Consider the following 25,274-nt stretch of genomic DNA (forward strand, 5'->3'; position numbering starts at 1 on the left):
TCCCTGCCCCACCACCACAATGCAGCCAGGCTGGCCAGGAGGGACACGGTGTCCCGGGCACCCAGGAGGAGGCAGGCGACAACGCCAATGCCACTCCTCAGGGGTCCCGGAGACCCGATGTACCCACAAGGGCAGGCCAGGTGCAAGTGGGCAGGGGTGGTGGGAGTGGAGGACGGCGGAGGCGCGAGCTTGACCAGTTGGCTGGGGAACCGGTATTTTCCCACGTCCGTAACATCCTGGACACATACCGGCAGGAAACCACGGGCATGGCCCAGGTTGTGTCCACCCTCAATGAGATCAAGGGGACCCTCGATGAGATAAAGACCCAGCAGGCCCAGCAACATGCGGAGCAACATGCCTGTCTACTGCAACACCAACGGAGGATGGAGGACAGACAGACTGAGCAAGTGACGGTGTTCCAGGGGATTCACGATACACTCCGTCGGATGGCCGACAACATGGGCAACCCTCCCTGTGCCAGACGGCGTAGAACATCACCACCCACAGGGAGGGATCAGGAGGAGGAGGAGACATCCGACGGAGCATCCCAAAAATCATCTCGGCCTGCTTCTGAGGGTCCCCGCAGGAGGCCGGGTCGTCCACGGAAAGGACCGTGAGGGTCGGCGCTACATCACCATCTCCCAGGACACCTGGCCTGGCACCTGGCCCACTGGAGCAACAGCATCACAGCATCAAGAGACATTCTCTGCCACATGGCCCTGCTGGTCACTGTCTGACCAATGTTGACAAAGACTGTGGCATGGACTATGAGGATTTCCAATGGCAAGGACACCAACTCCCCTACTGAACTTTGGATTCCAAACTCCCGGAAAGCCCCTCACTTTATCCCCCCCCCCCAAAAAATAAAAAATCACACCATGAAGAGAAGATGCCTGCTGGTTGCATTATTACCTTACATGTGTGTTGTAAAGTCTAAACATGCCTGAGTTCTCTTTTGACTTCAACCATCCACACCCTGGGGCCTGAGTCTGGCACAGGACACACGGGTCACAGTGTATTAGGCAAGACAGACATGGAGCACCATACACACCCGTGATGGGCCCAACCAGCCGAGGGGGTGGCCGTACAACCGTGCTGACAGACACATTGAGTACAGCAACAGTCATGCGCAGAGGTCAGGGATCATGTGGAGTGTCCTGGGGGGCACCCAGGTATGTGTAGACAGGTGGCAGAACCATGTCCTGCAAGCCTGAGTCCGGTGGATGCAGAGAATGGGGGCCTGGCCAACGTTGGATGCATGGGGATGGCACATGTCACAATACCCACACAGTCATGGACATCATGCCCAATACACAGTCTCAGCCCACACACACAGCTTGCATCTTGCTACTCGACACATCGACACATAGCCACTATCCGGGAAAACCATGCCAGACATGCTGGATGCACCGTGGCAACACACCAGCATTGACTGAGAAGAGGCACCTTGGAGGCATAGGGACACCTCTATTAGTCATGTTTTCGGGATTGCAGAGGCAACTTGAAGTACACATGAACACTTCTTGTGGAGTAACATGTGGGTCCAACACTGGCACCCCCCTTCTGCAGCACAAATGCGTGTTAGCCATGGAACTGGCACACAATTGTCGGCTAACAGCTAAACACCCACAGCTGCTCACGGAGAGACTGCCATACACCATTGATCCGCTGATGTGGAAGTCCCACACCATGTCAAGCCAATGCTAACCGTATGTGTCCGAGGGCAGTGTCACACACATTGATGCCATCATCACAATCCACTATCCCATCACTGATGACTGTCAACCAGTCAGACCATCTATTCAGGTGTACACAGCTGCATGTCGTGTCCCATGGTGATGCTACATGGCTGCAGAGGAACCAAACATCGACAGGGGCAGTGTGCATACATCGTGAACAACTGCCACACCCAATACACCCATGATGCATCCCTTACCCTATGGAGACTTCCAAACGTGTCCGTGTCTGTAACGCTGAGTCAGCCCACGATGACGTGTCCATGAGGAATAGCAGTGCCACAACAATGCAACCAGCAGACGGCATGCGCAAGTACCTGGGGAAGAGAGACACACAAGAAGTCAGCCACAAAAAGCACAGCCACTTGCATGTGCATTTACTCGACACATGTATGGATGACAACATGCTAGGTCACAATTATGACTGGGGAAATACAACCATCACTGCCACCATCACTCCAGTGACACACCCACACACACCTCTGACTCACGTGCCATACATGCAGGTGGAGACACACATCACAACACATGCCACACGGGGACCAATGCGTGCACACTCAGACACTGGTACTCACCACTAAGCAAAGAAGTCGCGTATGAGCCGAGTCCGGATGTCCTCTTGCGGCTCCACATCCTCCACATCACTAGCCCCATTGCCAAGCCCTTCGTCCTCCACGGGTGGATGGTCCTCGTCATGTTGATCCAGGATGAGTGGCACAGCTTTCTCAACTGCCATGTTGTGCAGCATGCAGCAGACCATGAAGATTTTGCAGACCTTCGCAGGGGCATATGGGAGCGCGCCGCCGGTCTTGTGGAGGCACCGAAATCGGCTCTTCAGCAGGCCAAACGTCCTCTCTATCACTCGCCTTGTCCGGCCATGGGCGGTGTTGTAGCGGAGCTGGGCCGACGTGATGGGGTTGCGGAGAGGTGTGAGCAGCCATGGCATGTTGGGATAGCCAGCGTCCCCTACATGGGAAGCACATGGACATCGTTAGAAGTGGCGGAGCGGTCGTGCTGGTAGGCTATGCAAAATACAGGACAGACAGACTGTACCCACCAACAACACATGCTCTTTCGTTGTGCAGCTGCATCATCATTTCAGGCATCCTGCTACGCCTCATGATGTAGGCATCGTGTGCTGATCCTGGAAAACGAGCACAGACATGTGAAATCACCATGTTGGACTGACACACCACAAGGGCATTGATCGAGTGGTAGTGCTTCCGATTGCGGTACGCTACCTCCCGTGCGTGTGGTGGTACCAAAGCTACATGTGTCCCATCTATGGACCCAATGACATGGGGCATCCCTCCCAGGGCATAGAATCCATGCTTGACCGCAGTCAACTGTTCAGGGGTTGGGAACTTGATGAAGTCATCCAGGTGAATCAACATGGCCTCTAAGAAATCATGCAGCACACGGCAGAACATGCTCTGGGACATGCCACCAACATGAGCTATGGTATATTGAAAGGTACCCGTGGCAAGAAAATGTAGGGCAGCCATTACCTTCAGCTGGGGTGTCAGTGCCGTAGGATACCTGTGCTGCGGTTGCAGGTGTGGTGCCAGTCTCGCCGTCAACTCCAGAATCAACGGTTGGGGGAAGCGGTAGCACCGGATACTGTCATTCTCCCGCATGGCAGCCAAGTCTGGAATTGGTCGGGCAAGAGGCAGCGCTCTGCAGTAATTTGGAAGTGACAAGGAAGAGTGAGTGCACTACGACAACAATTCATATGTACTGAGCACATGTTAATCTGTCAATACACATATGCTACATAGGGAGTCAGGTATGTGCTACATGCCCTGGACACGTATGGCTGCCAGGTGACACTCCTACCAAGACCCAGCTACACACGGAGATTGAGAACCTCCCCATGCCATGCCATGGGAATAGCTGTGTCCCAGTGCAAGTGAACAGCCAATCGCAAGACAGGAGTGACATACGCCCACACATCAGCAGAAGTAGGATGCCGATTGCAGAGACTGGTAGCGGAACACTAGAGCCACAGGTCACATGACATTACACTAGGACAGCCCACACACCTTGCCATAAAGGTGCACATGTCATGACTCACCACACATTCATTGTGAGGATGCAGACATGTCCTTGTCACGCTACTCCGTGTCCCATGCATACATGTGCACCTCACATCCAATACCACATGTGGCATGGTGTGCGGAACAGTGTGCAATGTCAATCTACACACAGACACATGTTGGTTGCTGCAACAGCTGCAGCTTTTGAGGGTGCTCCAACATCAACCTGATGGGAAGCCCCCACACATACATGACATAGTCACATTGTGCACCGTGGGTAGTGACAAGTCAGGTGTGGTAACCCCTGTACCGGGCATCAGGGGACACTTCCGTGTGTTGGTGTCCGTGCCATGCCAGTGACGCTCATCCCAAGTGTGCAGTACGACATGCACACATGTCAAAGGAGTCAAGGGCATGCCTGGAACACATTGCACCGTCACACAGTACATCTGTACACATCTCATCATACATCTGGTGCCTTCTCGACTCAGGAGTAATGTTCCACATCACAGCCTGTCACACCTGTGCCCCACACATGTAGTAATGCACAGATGATGCCTTGATGTCCATTCATGGACAAGTATGTCCATCCATGGACAAGTATGTCCGCCCTATTCCTACCTGTGTGCCGCCTGTCACCACTGTGATGTGTGAAAACCGCCGTACTGCTGTTAAGAGGGCCTGTGTACGTTCCCATATCACTATGGGAGTGCTGCCGTATGTGTACCCATCGTGATGGCGAGCGTACAGGCATGTGTACGGCCCGTACCACTACGAGTACGCATACGCAAGAACACCCATAGTGGTAGGGCCGTACGCACGCCTGTACGCTCCCTATCACTATGGGTGTCCTCGCGTATGCGTACTCGTAGTGGTACGGGCCGTACACACACCTGTACGCTCCCTATCACTATGGGTGTCCTCGCGTATGCGTACTCGTAGTGGTACGGGCCGTACACACGCCTGTACGCTCCCTATCACTATGGGTGTCCTCGCGTATGCGTACTCGTAGTGGTACGGGCCGTACACACGCCTGTACGCTACATATCACTATGGGTGTCCTCGCGTATGCGTACTCGTAGTGGTACGGGCCGTACACATGCCTGTACGCTCCCTATCACTATGGGTGTCCTCGCGTATGTGTACTCGTAGTGGTACGGGCCGTACACACGCCTGTACGCTCACTATCACTACGTGTACGCATACGTGAGAACACCCATAGTGATAGGGAGCGTACAGGCGTGTGTACGGCCCGTACCACTACGAGTACGCATACGCGAGGACACCCATAGTGATAGGGAGCGTACAGGCATGTGTACGGCCCGTACCACTACGAGTACGCATACGCGAGGACACCCATAGTGATAGTGAACGTAGGCACGCGTGTACGGGCCGTTGCAATGCATTTGGGGTGCCCTAGGGCCCCGGAACGCACCGTACCTGTGTGTGAAGCTCCAAATTACATAGGGGACACATGAGGGACAAGTATTAAGGCCTACATGCATGCTGGTTGTCATGGAGACCAAGTTCAAATTTTGAATTTGTTCTGGAAGGTGCACAGCAGAAGTCAGTTGGAATGAATCTACTTTGTTGCAATGTGTTTGTGGGGCTGACATCATGCAGGAGAAAAAAAACGATAGAGAACCCACAGACTGCTAGGTTTGAAGGGATTGGAGGAAACATAGGATGCAAATGTGAGTGACCAATCACTCTGTACTCCTGTGCATGAGATGGGCCAGCAAGGCAGATATAAGGCAGCCAGGTCCCATGAGGGAGCACTTGCCTGCACATCTCTGTATTCCACGACCCAGCTGCTGCTACTGATTCCCTGGAACCATGTCAAGGGCTGTGGAGAGGTCACAGCCATTCACCCTGGAGGAGAACATGGCTTTGGTGGAAGTGATCCTCCCACGGTACCCCATGCTGTATGGGCGACCAGGTTATCAGGTGAGTGCAGTGTCCACTGCCACAGACTGTGTCCCTTTTTTGTGACTGTGACTTCTGCCATTGTGTCCAGGTGTGACACACATGCTATGTACTGTAGGGGGGGTCCCAGGGGGGGGAATGCCTGATGTCTCCCAGCAGTGGCCTGAGACAGGAGGGGTGGGTGCAGAGTCCTCCCAGCAGTGCCCTGAGACAGGAGGGGTGGGTGCAGAGTCCTCCCAGCAGTGCCCTGAGACAGGAGGGGTGTGTGCAGAGTCCTCCCAGCAGTGCCCTGAGACAGGAGGGGTGGGTGCAGAGTCCTCCCAGCAGTGCCCTGAGACAGGAGGGGTGGGTGCCTATCACTCCCAGCAGTGCCCTGAGACAGGAGGGGTGGGTGCAGAGTCCTCCCAGCAGTGCCCTGAGACAGGAGGGGTGGGTGCAGAGTCCTCCCAGCAGTGCCCAGAGACAGGAGGGGTGTGTGCAGAGTCCTCCCAGCAGTGCCCTGAGACAGGAGGGGTGGGTGCCCATCACTCCCAGCAGTGCCCTGAGACAGGAGGGGTGGGTGCAGAGTCCTCCCAGCAGTGCCCTGAGACAGGAGGGGTGGGTGCAGAGTCCTCCCAGCAGTGCCCTGAGACAGGAGGGGTGGGTGCCTATCACTCCCAGCAGTGCCCTGAGACAGGAGGGGTGGGTGCCTATCACTCCCAGCAGTGCCCTGAGACAGGAGGGGTGGGTGCAGAGTCCTCCCAGCAGTGCCCTGAGACAGGAGGGGTGGGTGCAGAGTCCTCCCAGCAGTGCCCAGAGACAGGAGGGGTGTGTGCAGAGTCCTCCCAGCAGTGCCCTGAGACAGGAGGGGTGGGTGCCCATCACTCCCAGCAGTGCCCTGAGACAGGAGGGGTGGGTGCAGAGTCCTCCCAGCAGTGCCCTGAGACAGGAGGGGTGGGTGCAGAGTCCTCCCAGCAGTGCCCTGAGACAGGAGGGGTGGGTGCAGAGTCCTCCCAGCAGTGCCCTGAGACAGGAGGGGTGGGTGCCTATCACTCCCAGCAGTGCCCTGAGACAGGAGGGGTGGGTGCCTAACACTCCCAGCAGTGCCCTGAGACAGGAGGGGTGGGTGCAGAGTCCTCCCAGCAGTGCCCTGAGACAGGAGGGGTGGGTGCAGAGTCCTCCCAGCAGTGCCCAGAGACAGGAGGGGTGTGTGCAGAGTCCTCCCAGCAGTGCCCTGAGACAGGAGGGGTGGGTGCCCATCACTCCCAGCAGTGCCCTGAGACAGGAGGGGTGGGTGCAGAGTCCCAGCAGTGCCCTGAGACAGGAGGGGTGGGTGCAGAGTCCTCCCAGCAGTGCCCTGAGACAGGAGGGGTGGGTGCCTATCACTCCCAGCAGTGCCCTGAGACAGGAGGGGTGGGTGCAGAGTCCTCCCAGCAGTGCCCTGAGACAGGAGGGGTGGGTGTGATGCACAGTGTGAGCCTGGCTCATTGATTGTGTAGTTGCCCTCATTCCACCTGTGTCCTTTCAATGGCACGTACTGCTTTTGGCCTTCCCCCAGTGGATCATGTCCCTATGACAAAGTTGCAATGCGTTGGATGCACACTATGCCTTGTTGTAAACAGCAAATGTGTTCTAATCTGTGTCCCTGTGACATGTGCAAGGTGTATTGATGTAGTGTCACTTGTTCATCCTCACAGGTAGACGCCTCTGCCAAGGAGCAGATATGGCTGGACGCCGTCAGTGCCGTGAGGAGTGCGGATGGTCGGAGGCGGCACCTGTCCCAGGTGAGGAAACGCTGGCAGGATATCCGGTGCTGGACGCGGAGGATCGCACGGGTCCTGCTGGGGGACTCACCTGAGAGCCACAAGAACCGCGGGCGCCGCCGTCTCTCCCGCATCCAGAAACGTGTGCTGGCGGTGGTCTTTCCTGACTTGGACAGGCGTCTACAGGACATGCAGCAGCCGGAAGGGGGTAGGTACATGTGTGTGTTTGTTGTGTTTCACCAGCATTTGTAAGTGCACTGTTCCATGGATACACTTCCAGGGTTTATGGTGCTGTGCAGATCCTGTTCCCCACAGTATTGCAGTGCTCTCCTGCCTCCCTTCCCCTCCTTGCAATGTGTTCCCTGGTCTGTGTGTAGTCACTCCATCACAAGGTTATGTAGCCTGACACCTTCTCCAAGTGTACAATGCCTGCAGCATCATGTGTGGGGGTGGTGTGTAACAGGTTTTGTGACCTTGCCTGTGCCCTGTCCAGTTCTGGACTTGTGGGTTCCATGTCAGTTGGCACTAATGCTGAGTCCAGACATGGGAGTTAATCTCTCGAGTGCCAGGCCTTCCAGGCCTGGCACTCGAGAGGCGCACCTTGGGTATTTGGTGTGCAATCTTGAATTGTTGCATCCCATGTGTATTTCACCCAGACTAAGAGATGTAAGTGCTTCCTGTGTCTCCACAGATTTGTCTCATGTAGGGGGTGGGTGGGGCGGCCATGGCCTACATGTCAAGACCTGTCATCTCCTTGCTCGGACTGGCCAGTGTGTGATGTTTGTCTGGACATACACTCAAGGTGCAGCGTGCCAGTCAGGGTGGGCATGTTCTCAGTATTACCTATGCTGCATGTGCCTCTAGTTCCTGGATTTGGTCCCTGCTCATCCCAATTTCCTGCCACGCTGTGTGGTGCAGATGCAGTGCTGTATTGTCCCCAGGGCCTTGCTCCTCAGTCAGAATACCATGTCATCTCATTTGCTATTGTGTCATGCTCTCCATAGTTTTTCCATGGCATGGTGGGTCACACAACTGTGTCTTGCAGGGCCTACGTATGTACCTTGTTTTGTAGTTGTAACTCATCCTTTGTTTCAGGCTATGCACTGTAACCTACGTAGATTTGACTCATGTGACATATGTATACAGGTGTATGATTAATTTCTGTCTCTTCACCCTGCCCACAGCATCGTCGGGGGACATGGAGGGAGACATGGACACAGACGGCGCAGAGGGACCGAGCACCAGTGCCAGCGGTGACATCGGGGCTGGAACTTCGAGTGGGACTGAGGCGGAGGAGAGTGAACCCGGGGACCTGTCGACTGGCACAACAGAGTATGAAGCTGACGGGTCCGAGGATGATCTCTCCGAGTGGGCGGTGGCTGCACCACCATCTGACAGCAGCCCTACATCTGGCACCGCCCCCTCCATTGGCATCAGCCGCCTCCCACGTGCTCGTGTCCCTTCCCAACGTGCCCGGTCACCACATGTCTCCTTCCTGCCAGGCACCGCACCCCCTGCCCCTGTCTCCACTGCTGCCGCCAATGCTGAGTCTGTGGACATCCAGCGGCAGTTGCAGATTGGTCAGACTGCGATCCTTAATGTCCTCCATGGCCACAGCCAGGTCCTCAACAACATGGAGGCATACTTGGAGGGCATTCATTCATCGCAGGCTGACCAACGCAACTTGCTGAGGTCCATAGACTCCACACTGACTGCAGCAGTGGGTCTCCTGCAGCGCTACGTCCCACCCCCTACCCCTGCTCCTTCCACAATTCCCACTCCCATGCCTGTCCCACATACACCCAGACGTAAGCATGCACCCACCACAACAGACACCGGCACCACACCAGCAGGGAAGGTCCGCCGCACACCTTCTGACACGCTCACACAGGGTGCAGTAGGCACACCCACTGGGTCGGGGGGCAAACGTGTGACACGCAGCCAGAGTGGGAGTCCGCATTCCACCCAATCCACTCCCTCCAAATCCCCTCCCCTCAGCTCTCCTGGCCACATCTCCCCCAAAGACTCCTTCATGGCCGCTCTGTCCCTGAGCCCCACAGTGACACCACCCCGCAAGCGGTCAAGGAGGTCCCCGGTCAGGGTGCTTGAGTCCCCCCCCCTGTCCACACCCTCCCCCAGTGGCGCTGCGACCCATCCCTCTGACCCCCCCCCTCCTTGGGGCCTGTGGTTCCTTCGGGTGCAGGGGAGTCCCTGGAGGACCTTGCTAAGGTGTGCAGCGAGATCCTGGCCTCCGCCTTTGGCCCTGCCCCACCCCCTGTGGTGGAGTCCTCCATCCCTGCACCCACGACGCCTACCCTTCACCCTCCTGTCCCTGCGGTGCCTGTTTCTTCCCCCCCACATGATGCCCTCACCCCTGTGGAAGACAACGGATTGTAACTGTGCAGGCAAGCTAGGGGACACGCATCCCACTGTGTCCCCCATCCAGGTGGGACTCCTGGACTGCCCTATGGCCTTTGTTAATATTGGACTTACATCATACTAGTTTTTTGCTCATGCTGAATAAAGCTATTTATTTTTTGCCCTTGGAACACTCCTGCATTGCTGGCATTGCTGTTGGTGGGGCTGCTACATGGTTGTGGGTGTTGGTCATGTGTTGGGTGTGTGGGAAATGTAGTAGTGTGCTGCTCATAGGGGGGACCCTGGGATCTGTGTGCCATCACACGGTGTTAGCTACCTTTCTCCATTCATGTAAGCAGTTGCTGCATGTTGCAATTGTCCCAAGGTGTATTCCTTCCTCTGTGTACCCTGACTTCTTCCCTGCAGGGTGTCCCCTGACTTTAGCACAGAGCTGTGTGTCCATTAGCTGGGTGTGTGACGTAGTCCTTCACCTTTGCACATGCATGCTGAGCGATGTCTCCACCTGCATAATTCGTGGCATCCTTGGTAGTCATTGTACTTGTGTATGTGGCCTATTGACATGACTTCATGTGTACATGTTTTCTTTTCTGCGCTATGCATGCGTATACTCCCAGCCTCGCACACATGTGGTACATGTACTGCAGGGTCTTTGTGCACCTGACTGACATTTGTGGGCATGGTATCTGTGACTACTCCACCCTTTGCGTTCCATGGGCACTGCTGGGAGTGATGGGCACCCACCCCTCCTGTCTCTGGGCACTGCTGGGAGGACTCTGCACACACCCCTCCTGCCTCTGGGCACTGCTGGGAGGACTCTGCACACACCCCTCCTGTCTCTGGGCACTGCTGGGAGGACTCTGCACACACCACTCTTGTGACTGGGCACTGCTGGGAGGACTCTGCACCCTCCCCTCCTGTGTCTGGGCACTGCTGGGAGTGATAGGCCCCCACCCCTCCTGTCTCTGGGCACTGCTGGGAGTGATAGGCACCCACCCCTCCTGTCTCAGGGCACTGCTGGGAGTGATAGGCACCCACCCCTCCTGTCTCAGGGCACTGCTGGGAGGACTCTGCACCCACCCCTCCTGTCTCAGGGCACTGCTGGGAGGACTCTGCACCCACCCCTCCTGTCTCAGGGCACTGCTGGGAGTGATGGGCACCCACCCCTCCTGTCTCAGGGCACTGCTGGGAGTGATAGGCCCCCACCCCTCCTGTCTCAGGGCACTGCTGGGAGGACTCTGCAAACACCCCTCCTGTCTCTGGGCACTGCTGGGAGTGATAGGCACCCACCCCTCCTGTGTCTGGGCACTGCTGGGAGGACTCTGCACACACCCCTCCTATTTCACAATATGTACGCTCATGGCATACACGGATGTGGGTACGCTCCATGCATTCGAGGTGGGGGTACGTGTCGTACTTACACTGTTGGGGTGGGGGTATGCTCCATGCATTCGAGGTGGGGGTACGTGTCGTACTTATACTGTTGGGGTGGGGGTACGCTCCATGCATTCGAGGTGGGGGTACGTGTCGTACTTACACTGTTGGGGTGGGAGTACGCTCCATGCATTCGAGGTGAGGGTACGTGTCGTACTTACACTGTTGGGGTGGGGGTACGCTCCATGCATTCGAGGTGAGGGTACGGGTCGTACTTACACTGTTGGGGTGGGGGTACGCTCCATGCATTCGAGGTGAGGGTACGGGTCGTACTTACACTGTTGGGGTGGGGGTACGCTCCATACGTACGCAGTGGGGGTACGTGTCGTACTTACACTGTTGGGGTGGGGGTACGCTCCATACGTACGCGGGTGGGAGTACGTGTCGTACTTACACTGTTGGGGGGGGGTACGCTCCATACATACGCGGGTGGGGGTACGGGTCGTACTTACACTGTTGGGGTGGGGGTACGCTCCATACATACGCGGGTGGGGGTACGGGCCGTACTTACACTGTTGGGGTGGGGGTACGCTCCATACGTACGCGGGTGGGGGTACGGGCCGTACTTACACTGTTGGGGTGGGGGTACGCTCCATACGTACGCGGGTGGGGGTACGGGTCGTACTTACACTGTTGGGGTGGGGGTACGCTCCATACGTACGCGGGTGGGGGTACGTGTCATACTTACACTGTTGGGGTGGGGGTACGCTCCATACGTACGCGGGTGGGGGTATGGGTCGTACTTACACTGTTGGGGTGGGGGTACACTCCATACGTACGCGGGTGGGGGTATGGGTCGTACTTACACTGTTGGGGTGGGGGTACGCTCCATACGTACGCGAGTGGGGGTACGGGTCGTACTTACACTGTTGGGGTGGGGGTACGCTCCATACGTACGCGGGTGGGGGTACGTGTCGTACTTACACTGTTGGGGTGGGGGTACGCTCCATACGTACGCGGGTGGGGGTATGGGTCGTACTTACACTGTAGGGGTGGGGGTACGCTCCATACGTACGCGGGTGGGGGTACGGGTCGTACTTACACTGTTGGGGTGGGGGTACGCTCCATGCATACGGGGTGGGGGTAGGGTCCGTACATATCCGTCCCCACGCTATGTGATGCTTGTGCGGCCCGTACCCAGGCCTTTGCCACGTGGGTATGAGCCGTCCCGCCATTGTTGGGGTGACGTGGGTGTGGGCGTGGTACGACTCGTACCCACGCTCTTCAGGCGTGGGTACGGGACGTACCTGTCTGGTTGTGTTGCCGGTTCACGTCGTGACGGACTTCCGTTGTGGCGGTCGCTGGCTTAGCTGGACACGCCCCCACCCCCTCGTAGTGACCAGGGCATGGGAGTCAGGTATGTCCAGGGCATGTGTGCTGTGTGACTTTGGTGGGGGGTTTGTGGCCTGCCCTGGTCCTGCCACCCCCACCCCACCCCACTTTCCCCCCTCCCTTAGTTGTTCTGACCTTCTGCGGCGTCTGCGTCCGAACCTGTAGAGGAGGTCGACTGCTATGAGGGCCGGGATGACACATAGGTTCGGGTCCATGTCTGTCCGTCGCGTACGGGTCCTCCTTGTTCGCGTCGTCCTGTCTGTCCGTCGCGTACTGGTCCTCCTTGTTCGCGTCGTCCTGTCTGTCCGTCGCGTACTGGTACTCCTTGTTCGCGTCGTCCTGTCTGTCCGTCGCGTACTGGTCCTCCTTGTTCGCGTCGTCCTGTCTGTCCGTCGCGTACTGGTAGTCCTTGTTCGCGTCGTCCTGATTTCCCGGCAGTTTTTGGCAGCCGGAAAATATTCACCGTGCGGGATGACGTCGGTGCGAATCGTAATTCCTGGTTCGTGAATGGCAGGCTGCGAGCGTCCCGACGTCAGGTCGGCGCTTTCCCGGATCGCATTTGTAGGTTTATTTTGTTCGGTCGGGGTTTTTTACGATTCGTACGGAAATGGTGTTCCCGTGCGAATCGTAATTCCATGTTTGTATATTTTGACGACCGGGTACTCCAGGAAACCCCAAAAAAGAAAATCTACATAAAAACCATCAGTTTAGAACAAACCGAAAGAGATTTCCTTAACAAAAAAACGCAAACTCCAAACTCTTCTAGAAATCATTTGGGAACAAAAACCTGCAAAAACAAACATTAAAACCCACCTGCATAATAAATCACAGTCCCAAATATACAAATACACAACACTGAAAAGGCGTGGGACGGGTCAGCAATTTAAAAATATTTTTTCATGTGTGTCGATGTAGGTGTGTACATTTTGACTAAATACACATGCATGATACGTGAAAACAAGACCTTGATGAGTTCCTTTGCTGGTGTTGCCCCGTCCACTCAATGGGAGAAAAGTGCAAAATGGACTTACCTGGATTTCTGCACCTGTGGGGTTGTTTTCTTTAGGGTTAAGTTGCTGCTGTGAAGGGGGCCACGATGGTGACTGAAGGGAAAAGAAGGAAATGGGTGAGTTTGCATCCTGTTTCATTCAATTCCGCTGACTTAAAGCCACAGTCGGCTCAACGGAAAGGCCCTTCGTAATCCGGATGTCAGAAACCTTGTCTGTCCCGCCTCCGGCAGCTGCTTTTCCCCATGCCGCCATTGAAGCGGACACCAAATGGCTGGAAGAGTCAGCGGGACTCCGGTGATCGTTCGTTCAGCAACCCTCCAGCATCGTAATACAGCAGGCGGACTGCCACCTAGGCAGACGGGGAATCTGTTGCCACCACACAAGGGGGGCCACCACCGCCCCGATTAAAATCAGGCTCTTAATCATCAAAATATACATAACATCATATATTGTAACATAAAACATTAATACATTTACATTACATTTTCTAAAAACAAACCAAACTGTGCAAAACACTATGACCAACACATCTAAATATATAAAACACACCAAAATAACACTCTACCCAACTTTTCAACATGTAGCCTAAATACCCATCCTTAAAACCCTTAAAACAATAGATTTTACCTGTTCTAATGAACATCAGCACCTAACCGAGACTTGGTCCCTGAAAATATGACTCAAAATAACACAAATAGACACCAAAATATAAGTTAGGGGTAAAGAAATGGCAGCCAAATGAAACTAAAAAAAGACAATCTGCACATTGAAATCAATAGGAAATATAGTAAAAATGTTTAATAATGGTTGCAAAAAGTGAAATACATTTTTTTAAAAATCTTATACTTGTCAAACAAGTTTTAAGATTTGTTAAATATAACTGAAATACTAGCATAAAATGTATACAATTACATGGGGCCTCATTAAGATGTCAGTCAGAAAGGCGCCCCTTCATCCAGATGCCTCCGGTTTGGGCCCATGGGGATACCCATGGGAACCCTCTTTACAACCATGCACAGTGTGGCAGGCTCCATGGAGTGCCTGTGACAGGGTGCAAGGTTTTCCAGTACCACCCCGTCTTAAAAATAATTGCAAGTGTACATTATACAAATGTATTAAAAATGATGTACTAATTTTTTCACAGTAAAAAATTAACACGTATTTTTGTCATGTAACAATGAAAATGACTTAATTTTTATTTTACAAATATATTTGTTAAAATGTAAAATAGTACAATGAGTTGAAATTATAAAAAAATGCAAAAGACGTGTGACATCTTTTTTATTATAATAAATTAAAAAATAACCTTGGGGAAAGTGTTGGACACAAAGGGCCTCATTACAATGTCGGTGGGACCGACACGTGCACCGACATCTGAAGCGGCAGTTAGACCGCCGCATGGGTTGAGGGGCGGACCGCTGCTGTTCCAACAGACTCAAGGAGCCCGTCGGCCCAGTGGTAAGAATGTAAGGGTGGTGCATGCTCAGGCACTGCCGTAGGGTTACAATGGCCCTTTCCCTCTGTCTTTATATGGCAGTCTGACCGCCATAGAAAGGCAGAGGGAAAGGGATTTTTGAGGGGGCCTCCGCTATGAGGCCTCGGGGGCACCTGTGGTGCCCCTACAAACATTCATGCCCACGGTGCCTGCCACATGGTGCAGGGATGTTTAAAGTCATGCCTTGTGGCTTTGGGGCTTGTGCTGCAGCCCTTTTCTGGGCCACAACACAAGCCTCAATGCAAAGATGCATGTTTCTGGGCCACCTCCACAACGGTGGGAACCTAATTTGGCGGTTGGGTCCACCGACTTCCTGACGGCCGGTCGCATTACTGCAATGATGCTGGTCGGATGCTCATCCAACCGGTATGGTAATCGGGCCCTTAAAGGGTGAAATTTACTATTCCCACTACAATATAAATCAACTTAAAGAAGGTGTTTGGCACTAAAGGGGTGACATGTGCTGTTCCCACTCCAATCTAAACCAATTTGGGGAAAGTTTTGGACACTAAAGGGGTGACATATACTATTCCCACTCCAATCTAAACCAACTTGAAGAAGGTGTTGGACACTAAGGGGGAGAGATTTACTATTGCCACTCCAATCTAAATCAACTTGGGGTAAGTGTTGGACACTAAAGGCGTGATATTTACTATTATCACTTCAATCTAAACCAATTTGGGGAAGGTATTGGGTACTAAATGGATTAAATTTACTTTTCCCACTTAATTCTAAACCAACGTGGGAAAGTGTTGGACACAAAATGGGTGACATTTACTATTCCCACTCCAATCTAAACCAACTTGGAGAAAGTGTTGAACACTAAAGGGGTCACATTTACTACTCACAGTTCAATTTATTCTAATTTGAGAGAAGATGTTGGACACTAAAATCTTCAAAAATTATAAATCCCATTCACATGAATACTTATGTACCTAAAATATTATAGATTAAACATTAAAAATACAGTTTACTACTAAACATTCTAGCATAACGGTAAAAGAAAAAAAACATTTTAGTCAAACACTAGTTTAGACTTCTGACAATTCAAAAAATGTACATAAAATTTAAATCTGTATAATATACAACTGATGTAAAATTTCAAATTTTCTTTAATATTTCCTTCCATTCATACACTTTTCCAAAATCTAATTACATGATTTTCAATTAACAAAATTATCAATACAAATGTTATTAAAAATGCAAAATCTTTGAATTAATAAATCTTAAATTTTACATTATCACAATGTTTTGTAAATATTATTTTTGTCAAATATTAAAAAGTAATTATTTGTTTATTTTTTTATGTAATTTTCCAAATAAGGCAAATATACCACTTAATACAAATGTATTTAAAAATATTTTATTCCAAAAATTTAAATTAAAAATATTTTAATAAATTGCATTAAAATACTTATTATTCAATGCAATGTATTATAAAATATTATTACGATAAAATATAAAAAATAGCTTCAATTTTTTAATTTAAGCATATATATTTTTTTAAACTCCCCACTTTTATCCCCTACTAACCTGACATCCCATAACTAAAAAAAATTCAAAAAGTATTTAAAAACATTAATACATTGTAAAATTCCTTTTAAAAATAAAAAAAAATTAACTACAATAAAAACAAATGAACAAAAACATTACCAAATATAATATAAAAATACAACTCATTACATACTAATTGACACTAAAAAAAGATATTATATACAATTATATTTGATACATCGATATTTTTCACCACAATAGTACACATAACACTAAAAATGATATTTATACCTTTGATATTCCTGTCCACGATATATATGAAGTTCTAATATTCTTGGCATGATAATTTATATTTTCAATCTGATTTTTTGTCCAAACACCGCATATTGAGGGTGCGCTGCGATTGAATATTATGGCAAAACATCAGCATACAAAACCAGTTGCTCTATTAAGCATAGGATCATGGCCTCCTACCCACATCCAACATTTGAAACAAAAGAAAGACGCAAGGAATATGAACATTTCAAAGCACAAGACGAAATATGAGTTTATGTGACTTTCAAAAACTGGGAACTCCTAGGCTTTAGTTGTGTCATTGAGCTATTAGTTTACATCTCAATCAACTTCTGAATTCATGAAATGTAAGAACGAGAGTTGTATCATGGCCCATTTTTATTTTATTTTTTTACTTTTTTTATTTAAACCCTACTCAATATACAATGTTTACAGTTAATATATGGCAAATATCACGGTACATGGATGGCAGTTAAGAAGTGGCAATATCCTAAAATGAAAGAACATTAATCACAATCAGTAGGAACGCATTTCTACACCCCTTATAATAAGACATCACTACATTGATGGCCTGCACTCTGAAAAGCCGATTATCCATGTGCAATAGATTTCTGATAGATTAATGGTGGTTCCTAGGCATGAAGCCCTAGGGAATAAAGCCCCCGGTGCAGCACCTCTTCTTAAAGTATGCATCCAAACCTGAAGACATGTATATGCATGGCAAAAATTGGTTTTTCAGCAAGGCTGATTCTGTTTTTATGGAATAATAAAATATTTGCCGGGAAAAATGTGTGCTCTCATCTTGAATTTCCCAGAAGTTCAAACTTCAGTTTCCTCTGAAATCAATAGAATTGTAAGGTAAGCACTTATTTTGGAATGGATCCTGATGACATTTCAAACAAGGGCATGTACTACTCTTTCACAGCGGTAAACACTTGGGTCAGTTGGTAAATCTACTCATGCCTGTCATGACAGCACAAGTACGCCAGAGATTACATAAAAAAGCATGTACATTGTTGCATACGATTTCCACACAAAGCCCCTCTGAAAACCAGTACAAACTGACAGCTAGCACTAGCCTGAGATAATGCTGCATCAATGGACAGCCAACCTGACTCATACTTACATAATTTGCGGTCCATAAAAAGAGGACCAATTAGTTGGGTAAAAACAGGAAATTGCAATAGCAATTTACACACCGCTCAGTCTTTTTCACATTTCACCGCTATGCCCCCCATCTTTCGCATACTTTCAGTGTACCTGCAACACACTGAACTTACGAATACGACATCCATTCATCCATCATCAAGTAGTTCCATTCCTTGGCCATTGATACATCTATGTGTATAATTAATGCCAACACAAGGAGATAAAGGGCGAGGCGCTGAAACTTTTCAGAGACACCGCCAGTCACAGATCTGAGTTCAATCCATCATCGTTCTTTAGCTCACTTCGCCACCCCAGTTCAGACACAGCTATATGCCAATCAGTCTTGACCCTGTGCCTCATAGGAACAGTCCAGCCCGAACTGCCAAACCACGTCTTCCCTGGACCGGAAACAAGCATCCTGGGACCGGTTTCAGGCTCACAGCCCTCATCAGCGAGGCTTGCTTGAATCCAGTGGCAAAGTGAGCAAGGGACAAACATCTGGGCATACCCTGCCAACTGAGGGCAAACAAAGCAAACACAAGGAGATGATGGACGGAGCACTGAAACTTTTCAGACACTCACTCCCAGTCACAGATCTGGCTTGAATCCATCATTGTTCTTTAGCTCACTTCGCCACCCCAGTTCAGACACAGATATATGCAAATCAGTCTTGTCCCTGTACCTCATGGGAACAATCCAGCCCGAACTGCCAAAATGCCAGCCACGTCATGCTACGTTAGTCTAGTACGTCACCGCCTTACAGAAAGGTTTACAGTGTGTAAATACTACAGCTGACCCCCCTTGTTTTCATCTGCATTATGTTGCCTTCAGGTCTCTTCAAACACCCAGCTCACACAGGCATGCTCCCAGAACCTGTTCCGTCTTCCACAGTCCCTGGAGAGGCTGGAGTTCTGTCCCTATTTTCTGCAAATTCTCTTGCCTCCCCTGAGCCTGTAGAAAGCCAGGCAGGTGGACAGTGTTACCTGTTATCTGAAAGCGGGTCATTATAACAGACTTTGTAGAGATTTCACCAACTGTTGGAATGAATAAATAACTGGTCAGCTAACATTAAGATAAGATATATGTCCTTCTCGCTGGAAAAATGTATTGCATGCCATGGCATCTATATCTCTAATCCTACCATCTTCATAAATTAAATATGTAAATAAAGATCTACCCCTCGCAATTTATATTCTGCCTTATCTGTAAACATGTTTACCATTCCATCTCCCTACTGCTCTTCATTATCTGTTAGTTGTGAAGTGCTGCAGTGCCTTTATAGTAAAGTCTGTGCTATTCAAGCACCTTTGCTAAATTAATAAAAAATAAATACGTAAGGATCTACAATATTAAACTATTAAATATTATTAACCGCCATTATTAGAGTTGTTTTCAACTAACGGGCTCCAAGTCAAATCAAATAGACAATGTAAAGCTTAAGTTGTGAAAAATGTCTGCTAAAACTCAGAGATGGGACCTCCACAGCATTGAGAGCTGCCCATCTCCAAGTTTATGTTCTATATGACACGTCTAATCCCGTCCCTCTGTGCAGGTAATCCTTGGGATCAGCTGTGTAAGGGAGTCCTAAGGAGGTACGCATAGCATGACCTCACCTTCTTCACCCCATCCTCCGATGTGCACCCTAAGAAAAATATACATACTTGATGCCCTGTAACTCACCCCACCACCATCTGCCCATACGTCTAAACTTGAAAAAAAACCAAAAAAACAACTGCCACCTTACCATGCTACATTCCCACCCTTGCTACCTCACTAGCTTCACCCAAATATCCCAAAAAGAATCTGGTGTCCTACCGTCCTCCCAACCCACTCTTTATAGCACCCTGCAATGCCCATATTGCAATGCCCATATATTCTGAAAACAAAGTCTGATGCCCTGATGTCCTGTCACTCCCTCCCACCAATCCACATCTACACCTTCCCCTTCCCTGCCAAAATTAAAAAATAAAATGCCGGTAGAGTTCCACCTCCCATCACGTGACCCATGTACCATGCATCAATGCCTGTGCCATGCTGGCAGCGTCTCTGTCTCAGCCACTGTCAGCATGTAGAACAATTCCCTGTCAGTTACAGGTCTACACAGACTATTGGCTGACAGGAACCACGAAATAACATAAAATACAGATCAAAACACAGCACCCCCCCCACTGAGGTAAGCAACCCCTCCCCTGGTCAGCGCCCAGTGCTGCCACACCGGTCGCACTGCCCTTAAGCTGGCCCTGCATCCCAAGTTTGAGCATGGGAATAGTTCATCTGGGCCTAGTTTCACCCTTTTTTTACATTCACGCCTCTTTACATTCTGAAGCTTTTCTTTCCTCATGCTTAATTTGGTACACTTCCTGATAGATGTAAATTCTATGTCGCGCATGTGGCTAGATTGCCCTTTACAACTTTTATTAATAAGGCAGTGTGCATCAAGTGAGAATTCACATATTGTACAAAATACCAATCCATTTAACAATAATTGCATGCTTTGGGTCATAATCAAGAGCCTCCATTATACGAGGGGGTGGGTGCTGATTTTTCACACCAGCGCAAAAAAACATAGCCTTGCTCAATTGTCCTCATGCCAGTAAGAATACATTGCTTGTAAGTGCCGCATTAGGCATTCTGGCACTGATGATGGAATCAGAAAAATATCTTTGCCTGTACATGTCTAGCCAATCCTTAACTGGTCTTGGCGAAGGATGGTTGAGCTTGTGGCAGACGGTGCAGTCTGTTTCATCCGCACCTTTCATGATGTGGCTAGTCCGCCATGCCTTTTATCACAATAATTGATGGTGCCAATGAAGACAAAGAGGATAGTTTTTATCGGTACCCATCTTTAAAATGGACAAGCACCATCTCCATTACCTATGAGAAATCTGGGGATGCTCTTCTCTACCTTTAGTAAATTACATTGAAGATGTACTTAGTATGACACAAGGTAATGTATTGTTTTTTCAGTTTGTCACAGTTTCTGTATGTACATGCCTCAAACCATGCTGTGTATGTGTCTAACAGGTTACTCACCGTTTGTTGTTGCAAAGTTGGATCATATGCTGTAATGGACCTTCATCAGTGTTTTCAGAATGCTATCTACAAAGACAAAATATATGTCTCAATGAATAAATAAATGAAATAAATTATGACATAAGGATAATAAATACAAACTACCCAATCAAAGATTAAGACCATAATTCTATTCTCAAATTGAGTGGTTACGTATGCTTCTAATTAACAAAATTACATGGATGTTTCAGAGGTATTTTGAGTCTTTGGTAGATTATGGGGGGATGGTATAATAGGAAGGCTTGTAACATCAGAATATATTATCGAGAGAAGAAATAATGCATTATTTGGGAAATTTCCTCTAGTCAAGGGCCAGGGTATATGCTTACTCAGGGTGTTAAAGTGAATCATCTCCATATACAGCATCTTCGACCCACACCCTGATCGCATCACCATCGCAACTCAGCTTCCCATCACAGCCAAAGAATGAACGCTACATTGTGGCCCTCAATCACCACAGTCGAAATTGTTGCTACCATGAAGACCATCCACTGGGGGGGCTACATCAGACCCTTGCCCCAACCACGCCTTCACCAAAGGTCTCCTACAGATCAGAGAAGTACTAACACACATCCTCAATGCCTCCATAGACTCAGCCACATTTCTGAATGCATGGAAACTTGCCACTGTCATGCCCTTGCTCAAGAAACCATCCACTGATCCAGCCACTCTATCCTAATACAGACCTATCTCTCTCCAACCATACCCACCAAAGGTGTTAGAAAAACTAATCAAGCGCCACTAGGGTGACCACCTCAGCAACCATCAGCTCCTTGATGCCATGCAGTCTGGATTCAGGCAAAAACACAGTACTGGAACAGCACTCATTGCATACACAAATGACATCCGCATGATCATCAACAGAGGAGACACCTGAGTCGTCATTCTCCTGGACCTCTCTGCAGCATTTGACACAGTTTCACATTCTATCCTCATCAGGTGCCTGCAAGAGATTGGCATGCAAAGACCAGCCCTTCTGCTGGCTCTGCTCCTTCTTAATGGATAGAAAACAAGCTGTCAGTCTGGCATCTTACTCCACAGAAGCCCACAAACTCATACGTGGAGTGCATCAAGGTTCATCGCTCAAACCCCACCCTCCTCAGCACATACATGATCCCTCTGGCCAATGTCATCCACGTGCACAACACTAACGCCCTACGCCAAAGACATGCAACTTACACTCTCCCTGTCTGATAAGACCCCCAACACAAGAAACAAGTTCATTTTCTGCATGACCAAAGTCGCTAACTGCTTAATAGCCAGTTGTTTCAAGCTCAACACCAGCAAGACAGAAGTAGTGATTTTGCCAAAAACAACTACCCATGGGACTTCAACTGGTGGCTGGCTGAACTCAGACCCACACCCAGCACCCACGCTAGGAACCTCGGAATAATCATAGGCAGCAAAGCTGACATGACCGCACAAGTCAATGCTGTCACTGTATCCTGCTTCAACACCCCGAAGATGCTGAGGAAGATCTTCGAATGGCTCCCATTAGGGTGAGCAGATTGGGGCATTTTTCCTACCATCCATGGGCATTTCTGAATCTAGCAGCCGAGTGGGATAGAGGCTGGTGCATATTGTATGGATTCATGCATATTTTCCTACCCAGAATGCCCATGAACATCAACGTACAGTTCAAAAACAACATTTTTCTTTATTTAAGTCACAAAAACCCAGGAAATTCCAGCCAAATAGAAACATTCTTAACCTTCTACTATCCTGCATTCTCACTTTTGTCCCGCAATGTGCCCCCCCCCCCTCCTTTGTGGGTTTACCTATTGCACGACAAGTGAATAGACCAAAGCTGTAAACATGTGAAGACTTCCTTGAACCACCATTTCCTGTTGTGAGCGAAAGTCTTGCACACACACTAGTGCAGCACAGTTTTTATTGGCAGAAATCTGGGAATGCTGGGACGCAAGAAAGTTGTTTATCTCAGTAGATTTTAGAACTTTCCGTCAGGAAAATGTGGAAAAAATCTGTGATTTAGATAAAGTTTGACATTTTAAGGCAGTCTGGGTAAGAGAAAGTGTTGACCTTAGGCACAAATACCATGGCCCTGCCTCTTCTGAAAGTTGTGACAAGCGCTATCACAGAAATACATTTGTTGAAACAATTTTTTAGAAAAAACATCATATACTTTTTTGAACTGCATATTTTCCATTTATAAAAAAACAAAATGTTACTACATTTTGACTATGTACTTGGTTCCCTCCATAGAAATCCACAAAACCTTGGTACCTTTTGAATCCCAAAATGTGGGGAAAGCTGGTCTCGATACCCTTTGTGGAAAGAAACTATGGGGACTAAAACGCGGGCTTCCTCAAAAAGGACTTGGCACTGGAAGTAAAAGTTTTAGGACTTAAGGAGTTAAATCATGACCTAAACAAGTATGCATATTACAGGCAGTTACAGAGTTACAATATTCTAAGAAACATTGGCAAAGCCAGTAGGTCGCAACTTCTTAATGTGAGTGCCAAGCAACTGGCTTTACCAATGCTTGTTTGTAAAACATTGCTGTAAAAAGTTATTTTTTAAATCAGAAGATTGAGGGGAAAGAAAACACGTATCTTATAGTGTGTCAAAACTGTACATTAAATTCAATATTTTCAATCTTAATAAATAACCTGCCCAGTGGTCGAAGTGGGGAAAAAAAAGTAGGGGAACTGTGGGCGGAGACTCAGGGGGCGGGACTAACCCAAGGTTTGGATTAGTGGGCGGAGTCGGAGGTGTGGCTAGAAATAGCAAAACATACCAATTTTTGAACGTTTGGCATTTCACTGACCAGTTACAGCTTATAACGTTATTTAATTCAAAGAATCAATAAACATGTTTATTTGAGGTTTAATATATAAGTTGTTTATATTTAATTCATTTACAATGTGGGACATGTTTCCAATCACAGAATATTCCAAATACGCTTATAAGTGGAATCATAAGCCATTTGTCTCCGAGCCATGCAGTTTCATTCATCTGTACTTCTCCTCCCTTTTTCTAACCATTTCTGAACATAAAATTCAGGTTTAAATTCTATGACAGGTGGCCCCACGATATTTATGAACATTGTAGAAGACAGACGATTGATTGATATTCAGTTCCGCAGTGGTGTGAGCACATCATTCATTACACTAAAGCCCCGTTCACATTCAGCAGTTGAGGTACAAAAGGTGTTTATAATGTGCATTAATGGTTTCAGGCTTTCAGAGATGCAATTTTTATTTTGTTTGTACTCTCTGAAACCAAGGATGTACTGCCTGGTCTCAAATACATGCAACCTGCTACAAAGGTTTTGTAATTCTCCCTCACCGTATAAGATGTCTACTGGATCTGGCCAATAAACTGGTTGTAGGAGTTTCATTCTATGTACTAACTCTTTGTATTCGATTTCATCATTGTTTGTGGTTGTGCATCTAGAAACATTTGATGCATTAGACATTGTCATCCTTTTTCGCAGGTTATTTGCTAAGCTCCTAAAGAACTGTGCCCTATTGATGCTAACACAGCCTTTGTTCTGTTGCAGTCCTACACCAGCAAACTGCATCCGTTCAGCAGCATCTAATGCAGTTGTAGCAAACAAAGGGCCCAGGTGCATCAGCCATTGATTCAAACACTAAAATCTGCATCTGTATTGAACGATCGGCCTCATATATGGTCATATCACGCCGCTGAAGCCTTCTGGATAGGTCACCCAATTCTGTGAGAGCATCATATAAAATGCCCATATTTTCAACAAACACCAGGGAGGTTAATAAACGGTTTAAACCAGCATATTTCCTCTGCTCAATGTCACTCCTCGTTGAGTCTTCGGAAGATTCCATGAAATGTTTAATAAGTCCTTTGTAGTTATTCCAAACAGCTCTCACAGATCTTTCACTTGAGGACACCCAACGTACATCTAGCACCTTTCCAATTGCCAGAAGTCTTACTTCTACCTCCAGAGCACATTCCCCAAGCTCTCTCTGATTTTTCGGAGAGGCATGGTAGATGGTATATAGTTTATAAAAAAAAAATTTGAGCTGATTAATGCCTGCGACTTCTTTACAAACATCACCCACAGCAAGCTCCAGCTTGTGGTTAGCACAGTGCCATACACTCAACTGTGGATATTTCAGTTTCAGAAGAGTTGCCACACCAGATTTCCTACCTATCATATTGGAAGCACCATCTGTTACAAG

General features: G+C 48.9%; 1 protein-coding gene across 11 annotated transcripts in view; it reads right to left on the bottom strand.

Moving 5' to 3' along the window:
- The window catches only part of SLC16A12 (solute carrier family 16 member 12), an 818,036-nt gene that overhangs the window by 324,072 nt on the left and 468,690 nt on the right, over window positions 1-25,274 (bottom strand). For 9 of the 11 annotated variants that reach the window (XM_085605262.1, XM_085605243.1, XM_085605235.1 and 6 more), the window contains one exon: window positions 21,058-21,123. The gene's annotated coding sequence lies outside the window, so the exon portion shown is untranslated. Of the gene's footprint in view, window positions 1-13,613; window positions 13,686-21,057; window positions 21,124-25,274 lie in introns of all 11 variants that reach the window. The other 2 variants (XM_085605221.1, XM_085605252.1) reach the window with 1 other exon arrangement.

This window comes from Triturus cristatus, chromosome 1_2, assembly GCF_964204655.1.
Source record: "Triturus cristatus chromosome 1_2, aTriCri1.1, whole genome shotgun sequence".
Taxonomy (NCBI): Eukaryota; Metazoa; Chordata; class Amphibia; order Caudata; family Salamandridae; genus Triturus; species Triturus cristatus.